The sequence below is a fragment of the Echeneis naucrates genome, chromosome 8 (genome assembly GCF_900963305.1).
Source record: "Echeneis naucrates chromosome 8, fEcheNa1.1, whole genome shotgun sequence".
Taxonomy (NCBI): Eukaryota; Metazoa; Chordata; class Actinopteri; order Carangiformes; family Echeneidae; genus Echeneis; species Echeneis naucrates.
In genome coordinates, this window is record NC_042518.1 from 9,760,480 (window position 1) to 9,783,170 (window position 22,691).

Consider the following 22,691-nt stretch of genomic DNA (forward strand, 5'->3'; position numbering starts at 1 on the left):
ACTTGCATGATGTCGCGGACAATATGTCTGCTTGGATGCCTTCATCAGCCATTTGGTGGTAGCTGGAGAGGAACTAATCGGCTTGGAGGTGTGAGGCTAATTAGACTCATGTAGTCTGCTCTTATGCTATCCTGCCGGAACTGCAGCTCGGGGCTCCCACTTAGCTGTGGCTCCAGACCAGTCAAGGTCCTGAACACGTGTTGTTTAACCCTAATAGCTCTCAGTTCCTGGAAATAACCTGGAGTTTTTATCACTATTGTTGCACATCTGATTTAAGAGGTGGACGTCGGCTGGGCATCACATAAGCAGCCCCAGAGGGATTTCTTGGTTATTTGGGCTGGTTTCCTTTTAGTGTTTTTCATCCTGAAACAAGTTACCATCCCAAAATGTTTCACTGCTGCCTGGTGATGTGTCAAACATGTACAATATGATATAATGCCTTTTTTTTATTTTTTTTTTACATAAGGATAATAATATGGTTACCTATCAGAAGTATCAGAGCTATTTTCATTATGAATGATTGACCAAAAAATAAATAATATAATTTTAACAGAGTTACAAAGGGGTCACTACTCCCTTTAATTGAAAGGACAGATTTAAATTATAAATGAATGACGCAAAATCCCTGAAAGTACAGAAAAAAAAAAGACATTACAAAGACACTCTTTGTTCAAGTACATGTTGGATGGCTCAATAGAATAACCCATAACAATTATTGTTGTTTGTTGGAGAGTACTTACCTTTCATTGGATTACATTGTCCAACAAATAAAATTACAAAAGGAGCGTATGCGTGCATGAATGTGGGGCAGAGGGGAGCAATATAGATTAAAAACAAACCTCTTACAAAACACAATAACTGTCTGTTTTGTTTTGGTTTTTTTTTAAAGAAAACAAGCCCCCGAACAGCAATCTATCACTCAGCTTTCCAAATGTAGAGAAGCTAGTTAAAGTTAAGGCAGGAACCCTCCTGTGTCATTTATCTTCTTTGTCATTAATGAGGCCAAAATGCATCTTTTAAATACCACAGTGGCGTTCACTGATCTGCCTGTTTCTGAGCAGAAATTTCAGTGGAATAGATGATCATTAAAGCAAAAGTGTAGTATAACCTTCGTGAAGCCTCCACTCTGAGTAATCATTTTTCCCATGAAAGGCAAAGCACAGCATGCCGCGCTCATACTTCACAGCTGCAGATGTTAGGCTGGGCCTGACATTGCTGTGTGAGCGCATCAAGATCTGATAATGGGTGAAACAGAGTTCAGAGGAGGTGGAGCATTATGTCTCAATGTGCCCTGTGACTTGTCTTGTGCACAGGAGATGGGACATCGCTTTAATCAGGGCACAGCTCTCTGCATCTTCAGTTTGACACTACATTTCTGTGTAAATGAGATTTGATTTCCTCTCTCCCTGTGACTCTCAAAATGATGGGTTGAGTCTTTGTTCAGTTCGCCAGCTTGGTCTCTTTCATCGTTTGATAGCACTGCAACCATTAACATACCACAGATTAGATCTTAATGCATTAATTCTCCACTGGAGATGCGTTTCATCCATTATTTTCTGACGTAGTGTTTTATCTGATCTCCACTACCTGTCTAATTTTGCTTCGCTGAATGATCCCAGAGGACACCATGTCTAACTGTGCCATAGATGCTCGCACAGGCATCTTCTAATTTCACCATCAATAGGAAGTCCATGTGGTCGTAGCAAAGGAACATTTCAGATTACTGTGACTCAACAGGAAATTAATCCTGAGAAAAGCTTCCTTGATGTTTCACTTTACTGAAAGGCATATCAGCATATTTGACGCTATGGCAACATAAAAAAAAAAAAAGTGAGTCCCTTGTAGCTAAAAATACTTCAGCTGTAAAGATAATAGTTACACAAATCAGAGAAGAAACTGAGCTTCAGCTTCAGTGTTGTGTGTGTTGGACTTGAACAAGCACTGACAGCAGCTTCCCTCTGTATTATTAGAGCACAACATCCTGTACAGTGGTAGTAGTCAATAACAATGGTTAATTAATGGTTTATGCAATAAGACTGAAGTTATTCTGAGAAATGAGGAGCCGTCTTAAGTCAGTGTGCTGATGGATAAGGCATAACTATGTTCTGGTTGCATCAAGGAAACCTTTTGTTTCCTTGACATTGTACTGTAGCTTGATGCTTCATTTTCAACCTGCCCCTCTCATTCGTTTCTCTTTCTAAATGTTTCATCAATTGTGGAAAATAGGAGGGAGAAAAAAAATTGTTGGCATTCTTTGATTCAGACAAATTGCTTATTTTTTACAGATTGATATTTACTGTTGATGTTTTCAGGTTGCTAAAAAGACTTTTGGTCCTAAGCATTAGCAAAAAAGAAGGCACCACAACAAAAATAAGCAGAGCTATAATCTCCTCAATGTCGATTTTCCTAAAGTGCCTGTATAAAGTTAGACACAGAAAATGGAAAGATGTATACTCGCACTCGAAACGCTTGCTTCCACCTTTCAGACAAAAGCCAACAGAATTCACGTCAGTCGTGTGTTTGTTTTTAATGCAAATGATCAGTGTAAAAAGAAAAAAAAAGAGTCAGTTCCAACGCCAAGTAATCCAGGACATGCCAGTGGCGGCTGCTGTGTGTATACATTCTCTGCTTGTTAGTGACCAAGTAACCACGCTGTGGCTGTGGCCGGTCAATCGTCAGGTCTGCTGGGTTTCTTAGGAGAGATGGCATACAGAGGGAAGCTAATTGTTTCCGTTCTTTCTGTTTTTGGAAAATGGGAGGTTTGAGCTTTTACTCATCCTCTGCCTCTAGCTTACTTCTTCGCTGCAGTTTTTTCACGGTGCAGTGGGTGTGAAAATTCAGCTTCACCGAATTATTCCACGACTGGGCTTTGTGTTCAAAGAGTCAACAGCGCATCGTACTTCAATTAATACAGGTAAAATATGTCAGCTTGATCACTTGTTGCAACATTTTACTGAAGAGTTCCCACTTCATTAGGCTAATTGTCAATAAATGTTTTACTGTGTTTTCAGAAAATTCATTTACAATTCATCTTCTCCAATATAAACAGTGAATCATTTAACATTAACACTAAGTAGAGGTGTTTGATTATTCATCAAGTGCCTCATCTGTCATTTATTTTCCCTGCTGGAAGGAAAAACGTTAAGTATTTTCAGTTTCCAGTCATTAAATTTGTTATATGGCAAACATTACTGTTGTGTTATTGAGAGTGGGTGTTAAAAATGTGAAAAAAAAAAAAAAAGTGATTCAGATTTCAGCAGCTGTGCACTATGGTTGAGCTCTGAAGTGCTCTAAATCTTAGTCAGTGACCCAGTTGTGGGAGAGCAGCTCAGAGTGCGACCTACTGTATCTGTGAGGATGTGCTATGCTGACATCAACTCCTAGATGCTTTTTCGCTTCTTCTATCACGTTGACTGATCACACATTTCGCTTAGCATTCATGTTTCCCATTCAGAAGTCACATCTGATGAATGTGGGAGGGGAAAACATGACAAGCACTTGAGATCCCGCTATGTTGTGTGTCTATGAAGCTGTACACCTGCATGTGTGTGGGAAGTGTTTCATGGGCTTTTTCATGAAGTGTGTTGGACCTGGGAAGTGAACCTGCAGTGAATCAACAACAATCCTGCAGGGAGCCTTTGGTTATCAGTTAGTGTGCATTCTTTTTCCCTGTGTGTCTGTTGTCCAATGAAAAGATCTACATATGGATCTATGGGTGGTTGTGTGTATGTTGTGCCAAACTAAATTTAAGATTCATTTTTATTAGGTAAGCTGTTTCCATTGCACCACAGGACACTCAGCAGTCTATTCGTCTAGGCATTCAGCTCCTGCAAAAAAACAAACAAAAAAAAAACATTGCCAGCCTCCCAGAAGTGTCTTATTTGTGGTGCAACAGAACACAGCACTTAGCTTATTTATTTTTCTCCGCTGACTTGTTTGTATTCATTTACTATCTATCTATCTGGCACATAGATGCCAGGAAAAGAACTTGAGGAAACATCACATCACTTGTAGCTGTGTGGAGTACTCACAGCTTTGAACTGCCTCAACTACAAATCTCATGTTCAATTTACACCCCAGCAGCCAGGAACCACCAACTTTGGGCTCCTGGCTGGAGTAAAATTCTGATGCCATGAACTTCATCAGACGTATGTATATTACAGGCACATATGTGGAGTCAATTACCCATCATGGTTTAAAAAAGTATGCAGCTGCTAACACATGTAAAGATATAAGGATATAACGTAACTACTACGACTGAATGCTGAATTCATAAATATACACTGTGCCAACTCAAGCGAGTGTGTTGACAGAGATGAGCACACATGAAGCGCTGAACGAATGTTGCACAGATAAGTCTCACTGCGCACTCACAAATGGTGGCACAGATATAATGTCATAGTTTTGGCATGAAAACTGTTTGGGCAAAATGAAAGTGGAAGATTAAGAGTGAAAGCATTTGACACACACCAGAAGCATGAGAGTTGGCAGTCCGGAGTTGCACATGTGGAAGTCTTTACAGTAGATCAAAAAATAAGAGAAAAAGCCTTAAATCTGAACCAGGATTTTATGTATTATGCACGTTTACTTTACTTTACTTAAGTGTTATTGCTACACAGCCAATGTTAGCATTGGAATAACAGCTGTTTACTGACCAGTCTAGTAAGCTTTGTTCATTTATTCATTGGCTAGATAGGATAAATAAAACTTAAAAATAACTCCTTAATGTAATATTTTTATAATTTGAGGACTGTTGCTTGGAATGAGTTTTACTTCATAATATTTCTACACTGGCATTAGAAAAAGACCTGAATAGTCCCCACTCAAGTGATCCTACAGTAATCCAGCAAAGGCAAAAAAAAGTGAGCTGTTACTTTATTTCTACTAAGAAACCATAAAAGGGACAAAAGTCGTTGTCTTAGGACTGCTTTGTCAAAGTAATAAATCCCACTGTGACATTTTCATGTAAACAATGTGAGCAGAGAAAGATGCGAATGCAGCAGTTTCACCCATCAACACTTGAAACTCAGCTTGACAAGTCAAACACTGATTCAGCTGTCTGCTAACAGAAAACAGTCTCTACTGTGACATCTACTAGAAGCACTACCTGTTTCTGAAACAGTATGGGATGGCTGTGCAATTTGTGGTCTCAACAGCCTTTGTGATCTGGCTTGGTAAAAAAAAAAATGTGACTGTGCTTTTTCAGCTGAGAGACTGTAAATCAACGCAAAGACAAGGGTTGGACTCAGACAGGAACATCTCTTTCTCTTTAGAAGAGACTTGACACCCTGCAACGTCACTTCACCCTGGCAAGAGTTGGAGTTCAGGGAAAGGAGCTGCTATTTTTCAAACGAACACTGTTATCAGGCCATGCGATAAACTGTCTAATTAAGTGAAATGGGGACAAGATCAGTTTCAAGGAAAAAAAAAAAGTACAAAATTTAAAGCAAAGCAATTCAACAAACACAATTGCTCCCCAAGAAAAAAAAACTGAGTCAAGTCATACCTGGAACTGCATCACAAAACTGAAAAGTTCAAAGAACCACAAAGAGACATTCTCATACTAATGAGATTGCTCCCGATAAACACTGTGTGTGTACTGTGATCTGCTACTGAGATTATAAGAAGTACAATAAACAGAAATGAGGAAATGAGAAATGAAGCTCCAGAACAAAGCAAACAATGTAAGGAGACAAAGATATAAAGATAAGAGGACGCGCCGGGACTTACATAACTTATCTTCAGAGACGTGTATTCTTGGTTAACCTCTATTCACAAACAAGAAAAACTCAGTGAAGGTTGTTTGATACATGTAAGCATGTGAATAAGCAGCAAATGGGGCGCTAATAGACCCCTCTCACCGACCTTTGCAATGTTTAATGTTTATGAGGTGACTCCAAATAGACCCGCTGAATTATGAAGGTGACTAGGTCAGCCCCTTCACTAAGTCTCCTCCATGTTGTATCCACAGGGCTCCATCGTGTGTGGAGCTCGTATGGAGACTGGCAGGCGATGTTTATGTGCAGTAATCCCCCTGAGCTCCTCCACACCGCTCTGTCAGTGGTCATCAGCCTGGAATTTATCAAACACTGAGCTTTGCCATACACATTGGCAAAGTTGCATATCATAGCGGACCCCATACATAGAAGCACAGAATCTCCTGATCCTTATTTAGGCAGACAGTTCAGCTCAGGATGTGAGGTGCGGTGCTATTGCTCTGACTCTTTGTCAACCCTATTGATGCTGCAGAATATTTTTATTGGTGTGTAATTTTTATCATGCAACTACAATGTTAAATTGGATTTTTTAATAGACAATGACATACCATGAGATTCCATCTTAAATTACTCATAAGTATACTGGTTTATGATTTTGGCAGAAGTGCATTGTAATATTTACAGTAGATTATTTAATTCAACAAAATGAGTGAAAACTGTCTTCTGCACCACCCCCTCTTTTTTTTTATATCTTAAACTAGTAGCCTTTCTTCTGTCCACATATCTTCCTGTGCTTATTAGGAACATATTTCAGATGATATCGCTATGGGACCTTAGACCACTACTCTTATGAACTAAAAATTGGTTGACTCAATAATGTAATAGAAAGGATGAAGGTTTTCTTGTCATAAATTTGTTATTATGCCCAAATCCCCTTAAGGGACCAAAATCTAACATTGAATTTATCCCACAAACAAGTGCTGCCTGCATCGCCTCAGTGTGTAGTTTATTTGATTTCTTTCTCTGGAGAGTAGCTCTGCTTCAGGCAGATGTGACTCAGAAGTGTCACTTAATTTCTCCCTATTTAGAACACAGTGAAGGTTTAATTCAATAGGTGACTTGCTATCATTCTATAACGAAGATTAAAGTTAGTGTTAGCATATTTTTTACATGACTATCATTATTATTTTATAACTGTGTTCTTAAAATGGATAATGGATGAGAATACCTGCATAAATCACTGTGTAATATAAAATGTATGTTAGATGTCCATATTTCAGGCAAATGCATTGTCATGACCCTTATATGCCATTTTTAAAGGGGGTGTTTGGTTTTGGCTTTACAGAGTTAATAAGATGAATAAAGATAGCATGACAACCGCCTTTTCTTCTAATTTTATTCCCAGTTATACTGCCAGGAGATAATAACATGTGTTTGTGTGTTTGTCCTCCTAGGAGCCAAAAAAGTGAATAATTAAAAGAGCTGAAGAATTTAGTATGTCAATGGTTTAAAAAAAAAAATCAAAGCTCGCGATGAAACATAAAGTAAATCGAGGTGATTTATCTCGGTTTCACTCAGCTCCCAGAGCTCCCGCCACTTTTATCTCACTCCATTAAACCCTCTTAGTATCTGTATTATCCTTGATCTAAATGAAGTCAATTCCTTACCGCCATTTGGCAAAGAAAGCAAAAGACTCCTTCTCTCAGTTATATACACATTATGTCCTGCCACTCTCTGGTGCTCCCCTCTAACAGCCACATAAACACACTCGTGCAGCAGCTTAGTGCTTGTTTAAAGCCATCATTATGTAAACATTGCCTCAAGTCCTCTTTAGTTTTCCAAAAATAATTTCTCTTTGTCTCTTGTTGTTGTTGGTTTTTTTTTTTTTCATGCATGCTTAAGTGTGTTATTGTCAGCGTTAGCGCAAAAGGAGCATTGGTGTATTCATTCATCTGCTACTGCTTATTCGTTTCCAGGTCAAAGGGGATGCTGGAGCCAAGTTGGGCGAGGGCGGGGTACACCCTGGACAGTTCACTCGTCCATCGCACTGCCAACATACAGAGACAGACAGATAAGAACAAACACTCATCAATTAACCTAAGCGTGCATGTCTTTGGACGGTGGAAGGAAACAAACCCACAACCTCCTTGCTGTGGGGCAACAGCACTTCTGCTTCTGTTCTGCCCTGCATTGGCGTAATCAATCTTGAAATAATAGTCAAGAGAGAGAAAGCAGAGAAACAGTCAAACAAGCCCAAGTGTTATTTATTCTCCCATGAAGAGCTTTGGGTTGACTTGTTGTGACTGACCTCACTTATGAAGGATTTAACAAAGTTGTCAGCCCAGGTCAAAGGAAAAGATGTGATCTACAAGCACGAACCGACATTCACAGCCTGAGGTAGTCAACAAAGAGCTGATACGTGAGCGTAGAACGTATCAAGTGCTTCTGGTCTGGCTTGTTTTCAGTCATTTAATTAGACAGGTAGGATTCTGTCTCTGCATCAGAGAGGCAGTTTATAGACCTGCTTCTCATCACCAAGGAGGACTGGCATGCACTGTGCAACACCATTATCTTCAGGCATTCATCAGAAATTTTGCGGTAATGCAAGCAAGATATGAACATGTCACACAACGGTGAGCAGCAGTGTGGAAAGTAAGAGGAGCAGTTTGGTGGCTGTAGACGTAACGTAGGTCTAAACACTCTCACTCATTTTCTACTGCTTATCTATGAGGGCCGTAGGTCAAGCAGTGAAAAATAAATGCTATCAGGCCTAGGACTCTACTGCCTGATTTAAATCTTAAACAATTTACGAATCATTTTTTCAACCCTAACCCTAAACTAAATCCTAAGCTCACAGAGACTTGCTTTTTGTCATCCTTATTAGGAATATCAGACCCCATAATAGTGATGCTCCAACTCTGTTTATTCATAAATACCAATAAATCAATAAAAATAAATAAATCATAAATAATTAACGTTTTCCTCCAACACAATTCTGTGAATTATTTCACCTGCATCTGCATCATCCACAACCATCCACTGGTTATAAGGCTCATAACTATTACCTGTACCACACACACAGCTAATATTCACTTACATCTACATTTTACTAGTAAGACCATCAGTGTTGTGTAATACAGACCAGCAGAAACATGCCCGTCAGAAACATTCAGGCAGATGTGTAATGCAGGTAATGTAATCAGCAAACACTGACTAATTGGGCAGAAAACAGATGAGCAAACAAATATATACTCACACACATAGGCACATACACACACCTTTTCTTGCCTTTCTAGCTTTATGAAATCCCTCCACTCACTACATTCATTCCCTACTAAGCATGAAGCCAACTATATGAACCAGTTCAAGCCCAGGCTGTGATTTTAAGAACAAATTCAGAGGCGTTCGCACATACTTAAAGCGCATCTATTTTGCAGCTTCTCTAAAGACAAATTAGATCTAAAGATGTTAACCTGAGTCACTGAAAAGGTGCAAGCAAGATTGTAAATGAGGACTTTTAATTTAAATGTGTATATTTTTTTTTCCACATGCTCGCCTGTCTGTGGAGTAGGAATGGATGTAGAAATGGAAAGATGGAGTTTTTAAAGACCCTTATCTGTTCAAAGGGGCCCATGGAGAGCATGAATAATACTCCACGGTAGCAGTAATAAATATTTAAATGTGTTTAGGTTATGACACATGGCTCAGCACATGGGGAGAATGGCAAATGGCAGCTCTTTAAGGGAGAGGAGGAGATGAGATTTGACAGGAGAGAGCTGCACGGCCAAGATGACGACATGCATCCCCAAACACAAAGCCAAAGAGTCAGTCAGCTGCAGGGAAATGAGAGGTGGGTGAGGGTTCATCAAAGCAAAACGCCCCAACATTACTCAACTCTTCAGGCTTACGCACAGCACACGATGAACTACCTGTGCAATAAGTAAGAGGGAAATATTTAGGCCTTAAATATAAACCCTCACCAGGAGCGTCAGCCTTTAGATTTTAGATTTTTGTTCCATTCAATGAAAAAACTGCTAATATGGTAAGAAAAGGTTGTTCAATTTATGCATAATGTTGCAGTTTGATTTGGTTAACAATAATCCTACATTCAAGACTACAGTGGCCCTGAGAACTCGAGACCTCACAACCTGAGGCATATGGAAATAAACACGAAAAAAGTTTTTCTTTCTTTCCTGGATTGACTATAACACATAACCACTTGCTAACATCCAATTTTTCTAGCTCACAAAAGCAAAGCATTGAACATGTGTGCCCCAGGCCGATCACATTGTGCTGTGAATATGTGCAGTGTGCTTTGTCAAATTGATGTCTTCTGAATTGTGTTTTGTAAATTTGCATGAATTTTCTTAAGCTGCATTGCATTCAACTGTTTGGTCCACTGTGTGAAACCACTGTAGAGAACTAAATCTTGTGGGTGTTGTTCTGTTATGACAGCCCATAACAGGGAGTGCGTCTGAGTAAGTGCGTGTGGATGGAAGTGAACGTCTCCTGCTGTGTACAGCCCGAACCTCCCTTTCCCGGGAGGTAAAAGACATAAGCTGGTCTCTTTGGTGGCGTGGGAGGACACGTTGTTTTTCAACTCCTGCCCAACTGTCACCGCCGCTGACAACTGAAGAAACAGGCCTCATTCATTGAAAAGCAATGAAGCAGCTCTTCAGGAAGAGGTTAGTTTGTCTGAAACTCTCTGCAACTTCATTTCAGTCCAGACTACATTTCAAACCATACACCCGTCAGAGAACGGGCAACAGACAGCAACAGTGTCACCTGCTCCAACCACCTGAACATATTTACTACAAGTGTGGAGGTTTTAATATTTATCTTACATTCTAAAACCAATTAAAAGTGCAGCAAAGGTTGTTGTCCAAGATTTCAACATTACATTCTCACATTTTAACAATCCACTTGAGAAGCTTCAATCAGTTCAACAGCATCATGACAATCATGTGAATCTATATTTAATGTAACATTACACATCAGTGACAGCTCCTTCTCCTGTCCATAAGGCTGAGTTTTACATTTCTTCAACACATTGCTGTAGATATGAATCTTAGGGAGGATAGTTGTTTCCATCTCTCCCAGTAGTGAGAACAATCTCCACTCTGGTGGATACTCTGTGCTGTAGCAGCTCATCATGTCTGAGCTACAATCCCTTCACAGGCGCAGAGGGAAAAAAATCCATACAGCATATTGTATGAAAATTCATATCCTGCTACTTGAAAACTAATTTTTTCCCCCAAAACCAGAGGAAGAGCAATCCAATGCTCTATCTGTGGTTTCTTCATTTTTGGAGGAATGTGGGCACATTTTCTGGTCAAGGTATACGAGCCAAACAATGATCTAAAACACTGCTGGATACAAAAACTGTAACAAATACTCAAATGTCACAATCCATTACTTGAGCAAGGCTTGCTTGATTTCCATTTTTTTTTTTTTTTTTTTCATTTTTTAGGTATGCGGTATCCTTATTATGCTCTTTTTCAAAAATAAATATTGTTTTTTTATATTATCTATTGGTTTATCATGACTATCAAAACCAAAACATTATTGTTTACTGGTGTCTGGAAAATAATTGGCAGCAAATTCACCCTCCATTTTTCTTATCTATCACCAAAGGCATTTTCTCTGTAGGGTCCCTTGTGTGATGATAGTCTGCACTCCAAATTACAGTGCTTCATTTTCATCATATAGATACTTCAGGAAATAAATTGCACCTGAAAAACTGGTTCATGTGATCCTCGTGGTTAAAATCCATATCGTCTGAAAACAATGTACCATTTTATATTCTTTTTAAATAGTGTTTTACACTTATATATATTGTCATCAGTCACTGTCAGGTTAGGGTTTTTACTTTTTACATATTCCCATAAATACAGCCACACCTTTAGAAGAACTTAAAGAATATTACTGTTATTTCATCCACTGGATGAGTAATTACATGCAGTGAAATTGTTCAAAGTAAATCTGGTGTTTGGTCAGAATTTCACAACTTTTCATCCTCGTAAAAAAGCCAGACTTTCGCCTCAAGTTGAGCTTAATAAACAACAGCCGATCCCTCTAAAATGAGCAGTGGACCAGAATTTTCAGATCATTGTATTTGTTACTCCAGAAAAGTTGATAAGCAACCTGGAGGTCACAATAAAGGGGAGAGTTTCCAGCTGAGCGGCTGCTTCGATAAAACAACGGTTGTTTGTGCTCTGTACCATGATAATAGGCTGTGTTGGGGAGCAAAGGGAGCTATACTTGACCCTTGACCCATACATGTTGCGAGGAAGGAGGGGGATATTTTTAGTGCCTCGCCAATATGGATGCAAGCATACAGAAAACCGCTCAATACTGTTAACTCCTCCAGGGTTTACAAAGCATTTCAGAGAAGAGCAAAACCTTGCTGAGATAATTTGAGATTCTTCACCGCACCTCTGCTGGTACTGTATTGATTCCCCTGTGATGAATCTTTTTGATCCAGTCTCCACCTTGTGTGAAGATGTCTCTGTGTTCACTAAAGAAGAATTCACCTCCCACAAGACCGGCAGTTCATCCACCCCCCTCCTCCTAGCTTTGTGTGGGATGTGAACACACCTGCCACCTTTCTAAACTGTCAAATCCAATCCACAACCTGACCAGTGCCAGTCCCTGCAGCGCTGCGTACACGTGGCCTCTGCCCAGTTGATGCTGGAGTGTGTAGGTAGGTCATTAGAGAGTAATTGTATAAACCACATCGGGTCTGATTGTGTGATTTGTCTCAGAGCAGGACAACAAGAACAATGTTTCCATCATCACAACCCACAGACCTCTCTCTGACCGGAGTGACTTCTTTGAGTCCACAGATAATTCCAATCGTTACCTCCTGAGTATAAAGCCACATATCTCAGCTCGTCAACAACACATCAAGTCTTATTGAATGTCAAGAACCGGCTGATTTACCAGCTATTTACCAGAGACCCTCAGAAGATAGGTTAAGAATGAACATACTGGAAGGAACCCGAAACTATTATCTGTCTACTTCTGTTGAACTCAAATATCAAAAGGGCTGCCGGCGCCCCTCTCTCACTCCAAACCATGACCTAGTTTAAAATACTTAACCTCAAAAAACTATTACGTTTTCATTTAAACAAAATGTATTAAAACAAAAAGGAAAAAAAATCATCATAGCAGTTGCTTTTGAATAACAAATCCTCTCAAATCTCATATATCCCTTTGTGAAAAAGCCATTGTAACAGTTTCCTGCAAATTCAGTGTCACATGCTCCAGAACATAAAACTTCACTCTGACACCTGAAACATTTGCTCTTCCTGCTAAAATGTTATCAGTTGGCTCATGTGACATATTGTTGATTTTATGGAGAATTGCTTTGGCAGAAGCATGTTCTCCATTTTGAGTAAATGCAATAAGTTATCCAAACAATGACAAAAACAGCGAGCAGGTATTGATTAAAAACAACTGATGAATTCCTCAGCTCAAACATTCATGCTCATGCACAGTATCCCTTGTGGGTCTTTTTTCAACTGACTGAGGAAAGACAGGACGGATATGATTTAAGTGTTTCAGTTTCTGGCTGATACTCAGAGGGACTGTGGTGAGTCTTTGTGCTGTGAGGTTGAAATATCAGAGTGAACTATGAGTGAAAATGATGCAAAGTTCTCCAGAGCTCTGCGTCTCTGGTTTTTCTTTATTTGCAATATTATAATAGGTTTCTCATGTTCAGTGTGTGTGAAAGTGGGAAATGGAGTGGCGCAATGTTTTTCTGACTATGGTAAGACACACACTAAAGAAAACACAAATATGTTGATATATATATACCTATATAGATATATATATATATATATATATATATATATATATATAAACTGTATGTATATATAATTTTTAAAAGCGTGTTGTTGTTCCTTTTTGTTGACCACAGTTTTATGTGCTGATTCCTTTTGAGCCACATAGAAAAAAACAATTCAACTGGTCCACCTCAAGGAAACTCTTTTACCACTTCAGATCGTGCAACATCAAAACACTGTCTAGATTTATTCATTTAAGGTACGAAGGTAGGAAGTATAATGGCAGCCGCCCAGGCCACAGCAATGAAGGAATGTGCTGCACACAAGTATTTGATTCTTGTTCTGGTGCCGAGCGGAGGACATGGAGGTAAAGGCAACGAACCCATAGACCCATGAGGCACTCAGATAGGCAGAGGTAAAACTCTTTGTAGAAACCGAAGGAAAGGAAGCCAAGATGGAACCAACCAATGGCAAATGACATAAGGAAATATTTTTTGCCTTTCATGTGATGCAAGACTTAATAATAATAATACTGCTACTAATAATAATAATAATAATACTAATAATTAATACTGAAAAGCTTTCGGAAAATGTAAGGAAAGCACGGTATTGCATTTCCACCAGCAGTTTTCTGTTGCTATAGCAAGTGTATCTGTTTATTGGAAGAAATTTAATTTTCCTCCAGAGGTAAAGAGCTTGTTCCATAAGAGGTTAAAGGGGTCGTTAAAGGAACTGACAGTCGTTCTGCTACTGGCACACTATTGGGTGTACTTGGGAAGATTTAATAAACACTCTACTTATCCGTTTAACCCAGCACATGCCTGAAAGTTGGATAGCAAAATCACCCCTCAAATGGTGGCTAAAGCCACACAGGAGTCGATGTCGATTCAATAAGCAGTAGATATTTCCTGCTTCTAACAGGAAGGGATTGGTTCTGATCCTTCCCATTCAGTTCTGCATATAAACACTGTGCATTTGGACATATACAATGTTTGTGGATGATACAATTACCGTGTTCTGTCTCTCACTGCAAAAAAAAAGTCCATTATCAAATGTAAACTTATTCATAAACTTTAACTGTACATTTTTTAATGGAAATATTGTGTCCAAATAATTATAGGTCATTCACTACAAAATAAAGTGACTCTATGTCATCTCTATGGCAGAATTCACCCCCACCCCCACCCCATCCAAGTTCACTGCATGAAAATATTTTTGAAGCACAACTTCTTCGTCACTATAGTATATTATTCACAAAACAAGGCGGAGCAATTCTATTTTTTTTTTTTTTTAAGAATAAATACAAGGTCTGTGTAATCTTCAGCTGTGGCCTTTCACTGTTTTTTATTATTGTTTTTGAAATTGAAAAAATAGCCCAAAATGAAGGCTAACATGGGCCAGTGTCGGTTGTTATAGAGATCCATACTTCATTTCTGATCCTGATTTTGGTCTTCATTTCATGGAAGCTTGAGTGTTTACGTGTGTGTATGTGTAGGTGTTGGATGACAAACACAGCGCTAAATGGAGCCCAGCGGCATTATCCCGACAGACCCTTATCGCTCCTCTGTTACAATCCAGAGTGACAGCTCTTTGTAGGGGAAGCTATTCTTAGCCCCCCCCCCCTTGATCTTTGATGGGGGGTTCCGTTGAACTGGTGCCACAGAGGAAGCATGCAGTCCCTTGATGGGTCCTAACACCTATACACCACAATCACACCTGTCCACACACACCACCACGGGCCATCATCCAGCTGAGGATCTCGCGCTTTAGTTCTGTCTCTTTTTTTTTTCTGCACTTCAAGCTGTTTCTATACATCTCTGCCTCCTGTCTGTTTTTCTCTACGCTATTCCCTGTGCCCCGGCAAAAAAAAAAAAAGAAGAAGAAGAAGAAGAAGAAGTAGAAGGAAGCAGAGAGAAGCATAAGCAAATCTATCCGTGTTTCTCTCCTCATTCACACACACAATGGCTCACACTCAGGAAACCACAAGAGGGCAGAGATATATGAAGCTGCCCTCATTCCTTTCTCAAGCAAATATTTTTTATTTTTTTCATCATGTCTGCATGCCAATTGTGTATCACACTTATCCGTCATGGGCTGTTGTTTCTTGTCATTTTAAATTAATATCTACACACCTGTGTGCATGTAGATGAGTGAGCAGATAGCTACACACATCTTGGACTTGTTGATATATTAATTATGTGTATCCTTTTTTCTATATTTTTTACTCAAATAATTCTATCAGAATTAATTTAGCCAATCCAATTATTATTCTTAGTAGTAGTAGCAGTTGCATTCTTGTTATTTATTCATCATTAACTTAGCAATCGATTGCCATCCCATGTCCTCCCCCTTGCGTTTGTGCGTGATTTCCTCATAGTTGAGAGTCCTCACTATATTTCTCCATTGGCCAGTTAACACAAGCGGAGCCAAATATTTACAGGCAGCATGACTCTTCACTTGGCCAGCTGAGTTCTGACACTCAACTCAGCACGGTACAGTCCAAGGACACAAGGTGGGTGAATGTGTAAGCAAGAAAAACCCTAAAGTGCTTTGAAAGCAGCGCTGTGATATACTTCAGTTTGACCTGAATCAGACCGCGGTTTGAACAAGCAACTTCAGACATCAACAACTTATAGTCCTGTCTTATTTTTCTTCTAAGGGGAAGAGAGAAGGCATTTACATTTTTCATTTGGGAGAGCATTTATTTAGTTACAAAATAATCACAATGTTCACTCACGTAATCTTCCATCATGCTTCATAAAGCCGCACCTAATTTGAATCTCGACACATCCATTTCTATTTATGAATTATGTCTTCACAGCATGAATGCATGACAGATGACTAATAAAGACAGATGAACTAACCTGTCTTTAAGTCTGACATATATACACATCAGCTCTGACCATCTGTTATTACTCAACTTTGTGATTTGCCGCCGACAAATTCCACAACACACCAAAACTCACATAGTTTACAGTGTGACATCATCAAAAATGCACTTTTTAAAGGTTTTTGCTATTATTTTTGTGAGGCAAGAAGACTAGCTACAGCCTGGTTTCTGAGCAAATAAGCCCGCTAAAGCCTCAAAGACAAATTGCAGCTAAGATCACAAAATTTGATGTGGATTCTGCTTACTGCTAAAGTCAGCAAATTAAAATTACAGAGAGAGAGAGCGAGAGAAAGAGAGAGGAAGGAGATGTAATCCATCCTTCGTCACATAAGTTCTTATACATTTATCCTCAACAAGCACTGACAGAGGCATGAAACAATGAAAAAGCCCATCTTTCACTTGGCAGGCTGCTGCTGAGCAGTCTCATATGGCATACAGTTCTTAGAGGGGGTGAAATGATCAGTGAAATGATTTTTGCGCCTTGACACCAATCACTGTCTGAGCAATTTAAGCCGGTGAAACTTCTTGTGTGTGCTGCATGCATATGAGGGTCGGATGGAACCTGTTAATAAGTGCAACCCCTCACCTCTGTTTTATCATTCAGCATTTTCCAGCACACAAATATAGCAGTGAAGAATTCGATCTGCTGATAGCGATAGCACTTAGAGAGCAGGAATATTACTTTATGCATCACAAAACTCCACTTATGTGTATTTAGTATGCATTGAAGCATCTGTACCGCCTGCTAATGTTTGCAAATGAGTGCACCTGTATGGGTCAGAGCAGGCATTTCTTACATCCCAGCAACAGATGTGCTGTGGAAATAAGGAATGATGTTTGTTCGGTTATGTGTGAGAGGTGTTTACCAAACAATAGGCCCATTTATTAGCCACACAGTGTGGGCAGTGGAATAAAGGATGCTCAAAAGACTGATGGTCGACATGTTCTCTTACTTGCATTTCGCTGCCCAAGTGGGTCTAATTAGGATTAAAATCACTCCTGGACATTTGACTACCAATTTTATGTATGCAACATTCAAGCATACAGGCAAACAAACTAATTTGTTTATTTGGTCTGGTCTGCAATTAGACAGAGTTTTCTAACATATGGCACAGAATGACCAGTTGTCATTTGCAGCTGCTTTAAAATTTAATTGTTTCCTAGTTTTCAGAAAGCTTCAGTCATGCAAGTCTCTGCACTAGTTCATTAAGTGTGAATTTAGATCAAGCACATCAGAAACATCTTGAAAGAGAAGTCAATGCAAAAACAACACAATTCCCCTATTAGAAATTAAATATTATCACTGATACGGTCTCTTTAAAATGTATATTACATATCACATTGGCTGCATTTATTACATTTAAAGGCAAGGGCTCATGAGATGTACTGTATCTAAAATGCACAGAGACAATTTCCCACAAAATTTTCAAACTAAAAAGTATTTTGTGTTTGTGCATTTATTCCTGTTGCTTCATTTTTCTTCCCAAAAAAAAAAAAACTGTTTTTAGTCCATGCAGAAATTAGTGACCCTGACATCAGAATTGAAGCAGTTGTGCGTTCACCAGAAACTGAAATCCACACAAAATAAACCAGGTGAACAGCAAAACACACATATTTGCCAACTGAAATCATTGTATTAGTGTATCATCTGCTCTGTGAGAGCCACATCAGTGGAACAGGCGTGTGTTTGGCAGCTGACCAAGCGCAGATAGAGGATAGTTCAGAAAACAACATGTAAACAGAAGTGATAAGTGACGCTGGGCTGCAGTTGAAAAACATTTTGCAGAAATTCAACTCTGCCTCAACATATGCCAAGTGAAAGACAGCCTGGCTCCAAACCCTCCGACATATTAATACTGAGATCTGAAAGTTTTGTTGTTGTTTTACATTTCAGTAGAAAATAAAAATGAACATCTAATTACCGTTGACAGGGATGCTGTTGATTTCCTCCAGTCTGTGTTTGACTGCTGCTCTTCTGGTAGCCAATATTTCCCCCCTGCGCTTTAATCCAACTTTCAAAATAAATGACCGCCTGCCTTCAGCTCCGGAAACGAGTCGTCTGTCCTGGCAGCGTCTGCGGAAGGAACTTAACTGCATCGGTTGTTTGAAATAAAAAAAAACTAATAAAATAATAATAATTAAAAAAAAAAAAAAAACAGAAACATGTAAAGAGTAGAAAACAGAGGGCGCAAAGTACACGTACTAGCTGTGCGACAGCGGTTGGCAGCAGTGGCTGAGTGAGCGCGAGGCAACGATACGGCGGCTCGCGCTCCTTGTACCCGAGTGACGTAACAGGGAGAAAACCTGTGTGTGTGTGTGTGTGTGTGTGTGTGTGTGCGTTTTAAAGCACATGTTTCAATTGAAAATCTGACAAGTTTGTGTGCATCGTTGTTTGTTAAAGCAGCAGACTGAGCTTGACATTTTCTATAATGTGCAGCATCCAACAGTCATTAAAGTGATTTGTTGTTGTTTGTTTGTTAGTTTGAGCTGGTGGTTGAATAAGAGGATCCATACCACTCTCATGTCTGCGGGGTAAAAAAGCCACCGCCAACACAAAGCTGCTCCTCAAGGACGGAGGTGGATGTGCAGCTAAAATCAAGTTTATGGTTACAGCTAGTCCGTGAAACCACCAGCTGGTTTACTTTTGTAACGTTGAAATATGGGCACAATCGCATGGCCTTGCCGAACTGGCCCTAACCTAGTTTCAACCTCCCGGGGCCCAGGCCAAAGGTAACAAAACCTGCCCAGCAGCACCTTGCTCACCTGTTTTCTTGCTGAGTTACATTAACATCAATGTTATATCTGCATGGTAGCTAAATAATTTAGCATCAATACCACTGAGGAGCAGTAATCTGCCTTCAGCTTTGCTCCGTATAAGACTCATAAAAGGAGAGAACAGGTGTAGTCAGGCTCTGTCCAAATGAAAGAAGATCTGCAGAGATCCGGCCGCTGGCTGCTCACGTTCAGGTAAGAGGTGTGAGTGTGGTATCAGCTCATGGCAAGAAAGCAAGAGTGTGTATTTCTCTAAATGTCACTGAATGATTAGTATGGAACTGAATGATTTATGAAGGAGCATGGAAGTAAATAATGGTTGTTGTTTTTTATTTTTTTGACTGTGTGTGTGTGTGTGTTCGTCGCAGAGAGACTGAAGCCTTCAAACTTCACTCTAATTTCATAAATAGTTCACTGACTGAACTTTGTCCTGCTTATACATCTGACATGCTCTCAAATCCTCTCAAAAAACTGTTATGGGCGTTCATCCTCAGCAAGGCTTTTGTAATTTGTGTGCCCAACAGCCTCTGGGCTTTTATTGAGCAGTTTTGGGTGCAGGAACAGTTCTTTACTGCAAACGAAGGCTGAGTTTTGTGTGATCACCACTGAGCGATAATAAGTAAAGCCTTCCTTGGTGATATTCATCTGGACTGGATCTAAGTTAACGGTCTGAGCATGGGATCTATCATGTAAGAAATGCTCATTTGTCTGTCGGGGAAGACCAGATGGATGCAGTCACGACGGGTCAGACTGAGAAAGCTACTGAAAATGCATCTAATACTGTCACCACTTTCTGAATTAATGGGGAAAATATTTTCCCACACAAGAGCCTCGCAGTATATTAACGCACAGTCTAGGGAATTTCTTTGAGGCTTAACCAACTAATCAATCACCTGGCCTTGCAGTGAATTTGACCATATTCCCACCTAACACCACTTAAATGAAAAGGACTCGCAGCCTACGCTGCTGTATGCTGCTGCAGTCAGTCCCAGAAAAAAACATGTTCCTTCTTTCCGAACACACACACACAGATATTTTTCACCATGAACTTTGCCCATAAACAAGGTTCAAGGACCTTTGTGTGTGTCAATAACCTGTGCAGGGCTAAAGCAATGATCTGCTGGTCAGAATATTGCCCCAAATCTAATGTTGTAAAACAGCACTATATTATTCATTATACATACATTGATTTAATAATTCTCTTGATTCTAAGTCCTCCTTTATCATTCTGTTAGCTGATCTTGTTGTTGTTTCTAACTTTCTTTTTTAATCTTGTTTTTAGACAAAAAACATGATTTGTATTGTTATTTTTGTTGTTGTTGTTATCATTTGTATAACTTTTTTTAAATTTAATTTGCTGTTTCACCTTTTTTGCGCAAACCATGCAGCTGTTGTGAAGATACCTGCCTTGAAAAGTGGAAACAAATGCTGGGAATGCAGAAATTACAGCGAAAAAACTGGACGAGCTTCTGTCACTTTTGTCCTCTGGACGGGAAGCAAAAGATGTGCGCAAGTAAGACTTGACCGAGCTGGGACACTAAGTGCTTTGAGCTTTCAGAGGCTACACCATCACACAAAGTCTGACGAAGGTATCCACCAGGCAGGTATCACTGCCTCTCTGTTAAAATGATTCGAATCAGGCTGAAATAATCAAGAGTTAGTCAGGAGCTGGATGCATGTGCCAGCCCCCACAAGAGTTTGGCTCAAAATAACAGATTACCACTTAAATACTCTTTGATTATAGTAGCATTTTATTTTCCAGAGGCATTAAAAGGATATTAAAAGACAAAGGTCTGGTAAAAAGACTACCAATAAGAAAGATCCCCTGTTCTTCATCCTGGGGCACCAAATCGAAAACATATTAAATCTGTTTACATATGCAGGAGTGTTCTGGCTGAAAATAGCAAAAGCCAATTAATGACGGTGTGTATGCATTGTGTTTTTGTGAGTGTGTGTGTTGGATGTGTATAAAATAGAGTCCCCACATCATCCAACAGAGGGAGACAGTGCAAATAACAAACAGCTGAATTAACATCATAACAGATATATACAGTTATGAGATCATACGATATGGTCTCAGCCCCATTCTAACACTTGAAAATGGAAAGACAGTGTTGTGATTTTCACTCAGGTATATTCCTATAAAACCTCTCTGCTTTCTCATCTGCAGGTTGCTACAGTATCTCCATGTCCACTATTTAGTCACATTAGAGCTCACGAATCTATCACCAACTCAATGCAAAGTCAATATTTGAGGAGCGATTAGCTCCATTGCAAAAGGCAGCACAACAGTTGTGCATCTATGTATCCAGTGCTTTGTGGAATTAAACTGAGATAATTTTAATGATTTCTGGTTTGTTAACATAACTTAGTCACAAAAACAGACTGGAGAGCCTGGACAGCAGAGCAGCTCTGCAGTTTCCCAGGCCTGTAACTCACACCACTGTGCACTTCCTGCACAACTCCAATGTTTGTTTACATCACAATTAATAGATTTAACCAGCAAGTCATGCTGCTGTGAGAGAGATAAAACTCTGCGCACCCTCTGCTGCCATGAATATTACAGTATAAAAAAATCTGAACGCCATTGTGAACACTGTGCTGAGGTGAGAAAACTCTGCACAAGCGTTTCGGCAGCGGGAGCCGACAGGTGAGAGTGCACTGTGTCGTGTGCTTTGGTCAGATGCAGCAAAGCCTCCAGGCCCTCAGAGAGTTTGTCACACACGAGTCTGTTCACGCTCCTAAGAGCTGGCCATTCAGCTGGCATTTGTCAGAGTCCTGCTGTCCATTCCAGACAGTGAAATCGGTGCACTTTGGCATGCAAAAACTTTTCTCATGGTTTTAAACCTGATCACAGGCTTTTGAAGTGACAGCTTATTTTTGTTTGTCATATATACCGATTGGAATATATACTCCAGCTCATTACTGCACATGCATGTATGAGTGTCATATGAGGCAACAATAAATACAAACCCTATAAATGTTTCACACTTCACCTCCTCCTTATTCATCACATTAACTTCCATTCAAATGGTTTAGGGGTTTTAATAGATTAGGGCTTCGTCAAAGTCTCACCATAAAGCCAAAGATCATTGATGATTCATTTCAGACTCAAATTATGACAAATTCGACTTGTACGACTGCAAACTGTTTTGTTCTGCTCTGTTTTTTGTCCGTAGATTTAGAGGCTATATGGGGAAAAAACAAGGCACAAAACAACTTTGACCTCTCCCCGAACCAGGCAACTTGAGGTGCACACATGCCAGTCTGTGCGTGTGTCTTTCCATTTGAGCATTTCCATGCACTCACATCATAGGCAGAGTGTTCTTCGGCCAGACGTCCATCAGCGGCAATGACAGGGTGTTCAGAGAAGGGCAGATAGATGTCCAGTCATGTTGAAAGCCTATCAGCTTTGTTCTCACCCTGGTACTTCTGACAGCTAACTGGCCATAGTGGGATTCTCCGCTCTCCACTCTCGTCGCGCTGAGTTAAGTGATACTACAGAGCCATGACTGAGTGCGTGCT

The 22,691-nt window shown here is 39.8% G+C and overlaps 1 protein-coding gene across 1 annotated transcript in view; it reads right to left on the minus strand.

Moving 5' to 3' along the window:
• Positions 1–18,447, minus strand: part of gcgra (glucagon receptor a) — a 30,266-nt gene extending 11,819 nt beyond the window's left edge. Inside the window, exon 1 of the mRNA XM_029508001.1 lies at positions 18,317–18,447. The gene's annotated coding sequence lies outside the window, so the exon portion shown is untranslated. The remainder of the gene's footprint in view (positions 1–18,316) is intronic.
• Between the last annotated feature and the right edge of the window lie 4,244 nt (positions 18,448–22,691).